Source organism: Periplaneta americana, chromosome 7, assembly GCF_040183065.1.
Source record: "Periplaneta americana isolate PAMFEO1 chromosome 7, P.americana_PAMFEO1_priV1, whole genome shotgun sequence".
Classification (NCBI taxonomy): domain Eukaryota; kingdom Metazoa; phylum Arthropoda; class Insecta; order Blattodea; family Blattidae; genus Periplaneta; species Periplaneta americana.
The window spans coordinates 120816152-120827935 of record NC_091123.1 but is presented as its reverse complement, the minus strand read 5'-3'; the positions used below and the strand labels follow the sequence as shown (position 1 = coordinate 120827935).

The following is an 11784-nucleotide window of genomic DNA, read 5'->3' as shown; positions in this document are numbered from 1 at the left end:
TGCAAACCAACATGAAAAATAGCAAGTCACCAGAACGCATTACTTCCAGCAAGCGCACACGCAGGGTAGCCATCAGCGCAGTCACAGAAACAAGCACCGTTTGAACCGGGCTTAAATTTTGTAGAAATTTTTTGCGTGAAGTAGGGATACTTTATAAGAGCAGTAGGGATTTTTGGTTACAGCAACCTGGCAACGCTGCTGCCTGTTCATGGCCGGCATGGTGAACAGTGTTGCTAAGTCAGCGGTTTTGTAGCTAAATCTGGTGTTTTCAGGACTATGGTCAGCTACAGAATTTTACCGTCAGCGGCTAGCTATTTATTTGGCGTTTTTTATGATGCAGAGAGAGATGATATTTTTAAGTCTTTTTCTGTAAAGCTGTTATAATTTTTTTATATGTACTTGCGGACAATGTTAGTTAGCTCGGTGTAAATGGTGTAAGGTGATATTAAATGCAAACTAGAGTTTAATATGGTATTATCATACCTTTTTCATTGTGCGAGTATACAATATCAACGTTTTATGTTAACTCGATTTGGTGCAACCACGTCCATTTCAATAATTTCGAGGGAAAAATTGTTCCCGGGCCGGGTATCGACCCCGGGACCTTTGGTTAAACATACCAACGCTCTCCCAACTGAGCTACCCGGGAACTCTACCCGACACCGATCCAATTTTTCCCTCTATATCCACAGACCTCAAAGTGGGCTGACAACCGTCAAGCAACCAACATTGAGAGCACACTAACTATGTGTGGTTTTCTGTTAAGTACAGGGACGTGTATTATGCAAATCAAGCTTTCAGGTATAACTCCCTGTAAAGTTAATTTGAATAATTTCGAGGGAAAAATTGTTCCGGGGCCGGGTATCGAACCCGGGACCTTTGGTTAAACGTACCAACGCTCTCCCAACTGAGCTACCCGGGAACTCTACCCGACACCGATCCAATTTTTCCCTCTATATCCACAGACCTCAAAGTGGGCTGACAACCGTCAAGCAACCAACATTGAGAGCACACTAACTATGTGTGACTTAAATTGTGGTTTTCTGTTACATACAGGGACGTGTATTATGCAAATCAAGCTTTCAGGTATAACTCCCTGTAAAGTTAACGGAACAATTTTTCCCTCGAAATTATTCAAATTAACTTTACAGGGAGTTATACCTGAAAGCTTGATTTGCACGTACATTTCATTCCTCAATCATAGTTGTTGTACAAATAGGTATTGCGCATTCGTTAACCTCTTAATCTAATGTATGCATTGTTCTTGTAAACGAATTGATGTATTTAATCATAAAGAATAGATAATGAACTGAATTATAATTATTTTTCATTTATGATATATTATATAGGTTATTATTTAATTTATATTCCGCATTATAGTTTATGTAACACAGACATACTGAAAACTTAAAACCAAACTCATTGTTGGCAGGCACGTCTCCAGCTCAATGTGAAATCAGATTTCGAACCGACTGGTGTGATTGTGAATGTGATTATTTCCGAAGTGTCCAGTATATTCTTGATCTACTTCATTCAATTTTGAAGAAATGTGCCGCATAAAACTACATACGTACAGCTGTCAAAAGAAAAAGTGGCCGCTCTCCTGAAACAAAGTTCCCTTCGGGTATCTTCGCTACAATTCGGAGACAGGTGATGTTGTTGTTGGACCACGTTGCCTGATATCTACAGTTATAATTGAAGTATTCTGTGTGTTATCGATAGCATAATGGTAGCGTTCAGGCCTCTTATTCATGAGGTCCTGCGTTCGATTACAACCACGTGCTTTTTTATGTTCTTTTTTGTTCTGTTTTTGTGAGAGACAAACTATACATAATGGCTCCTTTCTCTTTTACGTTTATTTTAGTAATTAACATCAGGTTCATTAATATATTATGCCATGACTTTATCATTATGATATTGTGGCTGCAAATGGAAAGAAAAAAGATTTTATTCTCAATAAAAATATCTTTCGTGGCATAAACAAAACAAATTTACTGACGTCGGCCTTAAAACATTCAAACAATTAAGTGTTCAAAAAACAAAACAAAAAGCCACAATTCAATATTTAGTCTATCTTCCTCTTATCTCGATCATCTTGCAGTCGAGTGGGCATGGAATTGACTAGTCTTTGCAAATAGCGACTGTTTTTAGACACGATATTCCAGGCATTCTGAACATACATACATAAGTGTTCTGTCCATGGGCAGGTCTTTCATTGCAAACCCAGCAATCTCCAATCTTTCCTATTTTCTGCCTTCCTCTTAGTCTCCGCATATGATCCACATATCCTAATGTCGTCTATTATTCTTTTCAACCAGAGACCCAACCAGTTACTTTTTATCTTTCTAATTAGTTCCAGCATCATTCTTTCTTCACTCACTTTTTCAAACACAATTTTATTTCTTATTCTATCTGTCCACTTCACACGCACCGTTCTTCTCCACATCCACATTTCAAATGCTTCAATTCGTTTCTCTTCATTTCGTCGTAATGTCCATGTTCCTTCCCCATACAATGCCACACTCCACACAAAGCACTTCACTAGTCTCTTCCTTAGTTCTTTTTCCAGAGGTCCGCAGAAGATCCTTCTTCTTCTATTAAAAGCTTCCTTTGTTCATGTTTGCAGTTTTTCTTGGGAAGGATAGGCCTAAATGCGGTAACATCCCGTTGCTTTCCGCACATCACTATCTCTTTCGCATCTTATTAAATTCCAGGGGGCCCAAGCGTGGAGATGAGGAGAGTGGATTTGACTAATTGGGCCCTCCGGACTTCACCGAAAGTCACGGCAAGGGTTAAATATTAATTCTATCAGGATGTTTGACCCGATCAGAGATCGGGAAATCTCAATTAGCCTTTGCCCCCCGCATCCTGGACTAGCTTCTACGAATCATCAGAAAATCTTAGAGTGTGATTGGGCCAATTTTTCCGAAAATGTTTCCACACTTTTGCCCTTGTAGCTCAGCGGACGAACGTCGGAATTTAGATGTCAACGTCTCAGGTTCAATTCCTCGTTACTCCTTTTCATTTTATTGTGGTTCAAGATAGTATAATGTAATAATACAAAAAGAAAAACTAATAGCAGTATTATACAACTGGATTTTTCCAAACCTAATATTAAATTTATGTTATTTATATCGCTAAAGAACGATAACTGAATAAAAATAATAACTTGAATATTATTTATACAGTATCACTAAAGAACGATAACAGAATATAAATGATAAATATCGGTTTGTTTAATTAATATAAGACATTATATAATACGTGTTTAATTATCTAAATAAAATAATCCATTTTACAAAGAAAGATGTTTATTAGTGTTATAATAATTACCTACATAAAATACAGATTATTTATATTGCGAAAGAACAATAACAATATAAATAACTTGAATATTATTTTATATTGCTAATGAAGGAAAACAATATAAATGATAACTTGAATATTATTTATATCGCTAAAGAACGATAACAATATAAAAAAACGTGAATATTATTCATATCGGAATTTCACAGATTTATTACACATGTATTTAAGAAATTGTAGAAGAATAGTAATTAGTAACAGTGTCCTATTTATTCTTCTTGGAGCCAAATTTGTAACTTTTAAAAGTGTGGTTACTATGTTGAAGTGTATGTGTTGCAACGGATGCTTGATTTGTTATGTATGTGAGTCAGTTATGGGATGCTTGATGTCGTCGCAATGTCGTAATTATAGTTTGATTGTGTTTGTTTGACTATTGTGTATTAATTTATTATGTATGGTACGGAAAGCTGCATATTTGTGTTATAGAAGTGTTACGTATGTGTGTTGTTAATGTTTTTGTATGTTTCAAATTGATAACTGATATTTGTTTTGCAATCGCAATGCCTAATTTACGGATTGTTTATGTTTTGTTTACATCGCGTAAGCTAATTTAATTTTCTTTTCCATTTCTCTTTATGCTTATCTTTTTTGTGTATAAAACTATAGCCCTAACATACATATGTAAAATAAGGCTAACCCCCATTGGAGATACTGTAGCTACAATAGTAATAATTATTATTCATATCGTTATAAAACGATAACAGAATACAAATGATGACTTGAATTTTATTCATATCTCTAAAGAACGATAACAAAATATAAATAACGTGATATCCATCAAGAACGATAACTGGATATAAATGATAATTTGAATATCATTTACATCGCTAAAGAACGATTAAAAAATAAAATGAAAACTTGAAGAAGGCGCAAACCCAGAACCTTTGAATCATTAAACAAGCACTCTACCGCTGGTCTGCGAGGAGCAGATATGGAATACTTTCATAGTTCCGGAACTGCTTGTACAAGCACATGCATCGTGTAACATCGCCGCGACCCGAAGTGGACTTTGAAAATATTCGCTGTTCACGAGTGCGACCACTTTTTTTTTTTTTTGACAGCTGTACAAAAGTTCAGAAATGTGTTTAAAAAAAACAATGTGTTGAATGATTGGGTAGAAGAAGTTACCGGTGATAGTTCAAAAGCTCGGTGTAAATGGTGTAAGGTGATATTAAATGCAAAATACTCAGATTTAATTACCCATGCTGATAATTATACACACAAAAAGAGTAGCGAGTGTTTTTCTGTTGTTCGACAACATAATATTGCCATTCACAACAAGCTTCTGGGCAGAGGTAAGTGTTATTTCAATTTCCAGAGTATTATAAATATTAGAATTTTTTAAAATTTGAAACCTAAAATTCTCCAGTTCCTAAAACTATATATAGTGAGGATCACGTAAGTTCAGTTCCCAAACAGCAAATATTTCCGCCTTGTCAGTGTTGCCAACTGTTACCAGATATCACCACATGTAGTAAAATCACGATCCTATGTACTGAATGACTTCTTTACTCACCGTACTTTACCTTAATGTTGGAAGGTTATTCTAAATAGTTTCAATAATAATGAGAAATGTATTGCTATGTTCTATTCTTTTATTCCTTTACATTAGTATTAGTATTAGCATTAATAGGTTACTAGACGTAAATATACAACAAAGTATAGTATATAATATTCAAGAATCAAATCTGTTCCAAGACCAATTAAATTATTGTCACTTCACTTCAAAGATTCCAGCATACATATACTGTACTTCCTAAAGGTAGATAAATTAATAACCAATTGACTTTTGGTTGGAATTCGAATGAACTTCTGATTATCTTTTGAAATTAGTAAGGAAATGGATAATACAACTATGCTAAAACTGAAATAATAATAAATCAACTTACAAAAATAATTTTGGTCCTTAAAAGCCATAAGTAATTTCACTTCTAGATACCTTTTTAAAGATTTCATTTGTTTGTAAATTGCTTAATAATGCTACACTTACACTTATTATTTCTGCAACTCCACGTCTGTCATTGAAAAAATGTATGATACATAACTGTGAAGTCTCTTTTTGGCTCTTGTGTCCTAAATTTAAATAAGAAAAAGCAAATGATTCAAGAAATGTGAGCTGGTGAAAATTAAATACTCAATTAATAAAATAATTACTACCAAAAGAATATTTTATTTATTCTATACAAAAGATGGATTACACAGAACAGATGGCCAGAAATCATAGATTTATACACAACATACAGCATGAAACGATCATCAAAAAATGCTTTTTGTACACAATAACTTCTTTCAAACGAAGTGAAATAGCCAATAAGTTCAATAAATATTATGCTAATAAGTAATAACTATAATTAATAATTATCTACAAGCTGTAAAAGGGAATAAAATAGTATATTGTTGAAATTAGGGGGTTATGGTTTATTACGTGTATTTATAATTTTAATTACTTTTTCTACATTTAATTATATTTTAATTTCTATTAGATTAGTTGGTGGTGTGGTTGTTAGTTTTATCTGTGTACGTCAGACTATTAAGGAAAAACTGAAAGAAATATTAAATCTACTATCTACTTTATATAACAATATTTAATCAAGAACTGAATATTACTATTAATTTAATAACATAAGACCCAAAACATCTCCAAGTCCAGACAATACACATGCTGATTTTCTTAAACATGTTGGCAAACAAGCAAACTCACTACTTTTATCTTGTAATCTCATCTAAAATACAATATCTGTCTGGAGAAAATCTATCATAACATCAATTTTGAAAAGCAATTATTCAACTAATATCTTTTCGAGTTATCGACAGATACCACTTACTAGTATGATAGCCAAAATTATGGAAGAGATGATTTCATAGATTGAATTGGTTCCTGGAATCTAGTAACTAACTTTCATTTTATTGGGTTGACATTAGAGAATTGCATTCAACAAATGGACAGATTTTAAATTTTAGTCAAGATATTAAAGATATTTTAAACAGAAAACAAAACAACTTAACAATTTTAATTTATTTTCAAGGATCATATGGCTCTGTAGATATAAATCACTTAAGAAATTGCAAACTTAGGGTGTCCATGATAAAGTGTTACACTGGGTCAGTGACTTGATTATTTGATTCATTGTCACAAATATGTAAATAGAGACAGATTCATCTGGGCTTCCCACATTGTTGTTTTCAGGAATACATTTTCCAATATTAATGTCGATGGTCTAACTAAAGAAATAGATCTTATGATAATCTCATCATTTGCAGATAATATGGTTGTCTAGAACAAAAAATTACAGTCCACAAATATTAATAAACTGAGCCAAAATCCCAACAGACTTTTTGACTCTACTTGGAGAACTCAAACTTGCTCAATTAAGGGAAACTTTACTAATAAAACACAATCCCAAGTTATTTCAAAATGAATAGTATATAAGTTAACTTTAACAGATGATGTTAAGAAATGTGATACTTCTCCAGACATTTTAAAAATCATTAGAAACGATAAATGATCTGGTCAGTGAGTGACTACATACAGTATTTTTTATAGATGGATCCTGTTTACCAAGCCATAGATGTAGTGGTGTTGTAGTACAATACCAGTATATTCCCTTTTACAGGGAATTATATTCAAATACTTGTTTGCCCCATTTTAACCGTGACAACGCTTTTTAGCTTTTTAAACATTCTGGTTATTGTATTGTGTTTGTGTTTAGTGAAAGATTTTAGATAAGGGCGCAAATAGCCATAGTAGCTGACGCGTCCTTTTTAAACGCCACTAACTAACTAACTAACTAACTAACTAACTTCAAACACTGACTAATTTTGATAGTGAAAATTTAGATACACTTTTAAGCTTACAAAATCTCCAGTATCGACTTCATAAATCTGAGAAGGCTGTCATACTATCAGATTCAAAATCAGATGTTCTTGCTGCAGTAATGGACGTAACAGCATGAAATCTCAATATTTTACAGTGTTTTAATATTTTAAGCAAAATGGTCGAATTACATCGACGACTGGTAGTTCCGTGGATCCATGAACTTTATGGAGTGGGAGGTAATGAGGTAGCTGAAAGGTAGCAAAATTACTGTAAGGTTATCTATACCTGCATCTTACCACACTGTTAAAAGAATAACAAGATCAGAACATGACAATGTGGTAACAAAAATCGGAATGATTCTAAAGCAAATGAAAAAATTGCAATAGGCCATTCGGCGTCTGCTCCACAATGGAGGAAAATCCTCAGAAGAAACCAACTAATCAGACCAAATGGGGGATCCAAACTACCCTCGAGTGCAGCTCTGAATTTGCAGGCCAACGAGTCTACCGACTAAGCTACATTGGTGGCTCCACTAAAAATATGAAGTACATGGCACTCAGATTATTAAATTGACAAACCTAAACAATTATTCATCAGTTAAGCTATAAAATATAATACATAGCAAGCAAGTTAATTCAATTTAAAAGTATAAACAATTCAATCAGTTGAAATATACAGAAACTGATAATAAATATCATGCAAATTACTTCACATTACAAGCATAAACAATTCATCACTTGTGGTATACAGCCTACTATTTAATTTACAGCACATACAATTCATCAGTTAAGCTATAGACCTACAGCCTACTATTCAATTTACAGCATATATAATTCATCAATTAAGCGAAACAAAAATATAGTACAATACATAGTAAAAATAATACACCTAATTTAATAACTGAACTTCTATGAAAATCTACAGTGGCAGTACTCATATTATCACAGGCCATGATTGTCTCAAATATTTACAAAGAACTGATATTTCAGAATCTCCCCATGCCATTTCTGAAATCTCAATGAAGATATGGATCATTGTCTTGACTGTTTAACTTTACACAGCTTTCAATCATCTGGTTAAATATTGGAGTGCAAGATAACAAATGACATCAACTGCTGAACACTTGGTATCAATCAACCAACAACTTCATTACATTAAAGGGGAAAAAAAACTGAAAGAATTAATTGTATATAGACACAACACATAAGACAAGGCCGCTTCAGAACAGTAATTGGCAAGGCTCTGTTGTTTTAGGATTCTTATGTAGATTCAATTTCACCTGAAAGAAAAAAGTAGCATCTATAAGTAGTAGTAGTAGTAGTAGTAGTAGTAGTAGTAGTAAAGATAATAATAATAATAATAATAATAATAATAATAATAATAATAATAATAATAATAATGACTGTAAAGTATGGAAATTAATATTGCAATGTAATATCAAAAGGTGATTTCACACCATCAACTCTTATCATTTAGTACAACTCTTATCATTTAGTACAACAAATCTATTATATTCAGTTGCAATCACCAGTAGCTGTTCTTTCCTCCATTTTGTTGTTGGCTGATTTTTCACAAGTCTGCTATGATATGCAGCACTATCCATGACAATAACGCATTGCCCTAATGTTCTCAGGTCAACAACTGTGTTTGCACCCACTTCTCAACTACAGGGCTATTCATAGCACTATGGTAGTCCTGACTTTTCTTTCAATTGCATGAAAAAATTAAATCAGCACCTGCAATAAAAATTATACCTGGGCATATAATTACGTCACATGAATTCACAGCATTTAAATAAAGAAAATAAAACATAACATAACATGACATGACATGAGATCCTCTTTGGTGAAAGGCTTTCCCACGTTTTTATTTAGTCACCAATTTTTATATTTTTGTACCCTGATTTAAAAAATTACTCTTGCCAAATTTATGTAAAATATAAATCAATATAACTTACCGAGTATAAATCCACCTTTCGTTCCGGCATCTAATCTTCCACCCTCATTTGTTGGTCTATGAATAACACCATTCATGTCACTGGAAACTTCACCTGGTTTATTTCATGAATAAGTGGGTGATCATACTTAAAAAAACAGAGAGAGAAAAGCAATTCACATTGACACTCTAAGAGACACAAAAATTTTAAAGACAGGAAAACCGTTCAAGAATTTTATAACTAACCTCTAGTTATAATATGAAACTATTAATTGCAAAACATGTTGTTCCCACCTGAATTCATTACTAGTAGCCTATATTAATTGCAATTTCATATTCCACATAAGTGTTAATCTATTTGTTAGTAAAAAATTCAATCACTCAATGTCTCACAATACATTGAAATTTACCATTCATAAAAATCCAAGTCTCATCCAAGAATACTACGGGTTTAGGGTTCTCACGCTCCACATTTCTTATATATTCTCTTAAAAACGAATAACATCACTTTCTCATACATGTGTATAAGGATCCCCTTTGCTCCATAGAAATTTCATCTCTTTCAAAATTTTTTTCACCGATGATAAGGATACTCTAAATAAATATGTTTCATAATCATCATTCATATGTTCCAGAACTTTTGCTGCTGTTAGTACTTCCCTGTAACAGTAAATGAAAATTATGCCATATTTTTATACATAGGCCTATGACTAATATCAGAATTACATTGCATAAATCAACACAATAATTCCTGTAACTTCCCTACCTTTATGTAACTTGTCATAAATAAATCTCGCAATTGCATCTTTCGTAAAATCATCAGCATCAGTCACTGGATGTTTACGTAGTCTATGTTTTCCTGGTGTCACGAGTGGGGTCCCCTTGTGTGAATTTATCACTTTCGTGGCTGTAGTTAAGCCAAGCTGTAATAACAAACAATAACATAATACTTCTAAAAATTGTTATATCATAAAATTCATGCATAATACCAACATTTACAGCTATATGAATAGAAAATGATCAACATGTTAGGTTGGGTCTACGATAGGTTTAAGTAGGCTAATATTTAGGTAATTCTCCAGAAAAGCTACACCAAAGAAGGCATAATTTTATTTTGTTTAATTGATTTCTGTGATATTTACATAGTGATGAACACGTGGTTTTAGTGCACAGCCACAAATACTTTCAGCACAAAAATCCTTTGACACTTACCTGTATATTCTAATGCATTGTTGTAGTCCCTCCCTCAAACTTGTTACTAATTACCAATATAACATGCGAGAGGTCCAGGACGAAGAGAAATGGTTAGTTTCCCAGTAGTGCGTCCTCGTCCTCTCGAGTGTTATATCTTAACAAGTACTTTGGGTGGGGTAGCTTTTCTGAAGAAACACCATATTTAATATTACTTAGACCAGTCATGAATAAATTATTCAGCCAGAGTCAACGTTCCTATGCTTTATAGAGTATGTTATATAGTTATTATATAAAACTGAATTATTTTTAAGCACCATAACAGGCCAACATTCATGTAATATTTGCTGCAATATCAAGTTAATAATTACAATATGACTTGTATTTTCTTCGGCCGATGTGGCATGTAAATTGTGATCTGAACGGTTAATTTAATACCAAAAGAGAAAACTGGAAATTTACTTTCGTGCTGTTTGATTACTTGTTCGTCTAATTTGTAAATGTATTTAAGCTATCACCTACTGCAGTATTACAGTATCTTAAATGTATTTAGTTTGGCAATATGAAAATCACTGACTTGATTAAACATTAGGCCTAACCTAAAAATTTGTTTTGTTTGCCCACAGTCATGAAATTATTAGTGCAAACTCCTAAAACTGAATACCACTTTGAAATGTATGCTTAAGAATACTTACTCCTAATAATTGTCCTATTCTGGTTGTAATTGCTGTCTCCGTTAGCATAATTCCTTCTTCATTATCTTCTTTCTTCAACTCATTATACACGTGAACTACAGATTTCTGAAGCGTACTCTGAATGCCACACATTTTCTTCCTTGGAGGAGTCACTGCAACACTATTTCATTTTTTTGACATAGTAATAAAAATCTAAACACGAAAGAAATTCATTAAAATTTGAAATAATATTTCTATCCATTACCCACGTGCATTATCACGCCCAAGTATATTATATTCATTCGTACTTATCTGACTATTCTTGAATTATAACCACAACGCAACACATAACATAACTATTATGTATTAATATTAATACTAATATTAATTAATTATTAATAAGTTCGAATTTCACTATCTTCCAGTAACCGGCTGAGAAATCTAGTACAATTTTAATTTCATGGAACTCCAGTACCGGCAAATATTGTCGATATTTGCCTCAGCTGCCAACATACCGGTTACAAAATCACTACCATTTATAGTATTTGTCCGTATCGAAATTCGAAACGAAGTTGGCAAAAGAAAATTCAACCTTCAAACTAGAAAATCACCATAATCCACTAGCATTTGTAGTAATGGGGGAAAAATGGTTAGGTTTCACCCTTAGGGTATCAAGTTACCTGGTCTTCCCTATAGTTTGTATTTCAAATTTGGAAAAGATGTGTTAAGAAAAATCTGGAGCTTTTTAACTACAGTTTAGTGGTTTTTTTTAAGCTTGTGCAGCGGTAAATGGAATTCTGA

At 32.9% G+C, this 11784-nt stretch overlaps 1 long non-coding RNA gene across 3 annotated transcripts; it reads right to left on the bottom strand.

Moving 5' to 3' along the window:
* Nucleotides 1-5505: 5505 nt before the first annotated feature.
* On the bottom strand, nucleotides 5506-11668 carry LOC138703406 (uncharacterized). 3 transcript variants are annotated; one of them, XR_011333156.1, is made up of 5 exons: nucleotides 11005-11668; nucleotides 9885-10041; nucleotides 9529-9778; nucleotides 8712-9266; nucleotides 5506-8462 (listed from the first exon to the last, which is right to left on the bottom strand). It is a non-coding gene; the product is annotated as an uncharacterized lncRNA (long non-coding RNA). The 3 variants fall into 3 exon arrangements; XR_011333155.1 differs by lacking the exon at nucleotides 11005-11668 and having other exon boundaries at nucleotides 5507-8462; nucleotides 8712-8919; nucleotides 9141-9266; nucleotides 9885-10456; XR_011333154.1 differs by lacking the exon at nucleotides 11005-11668 and having other exon boundaries at nucleotides 9885-10456.
* Nucleotides 11669-11784: the final 116 nt, after the last annotated feature.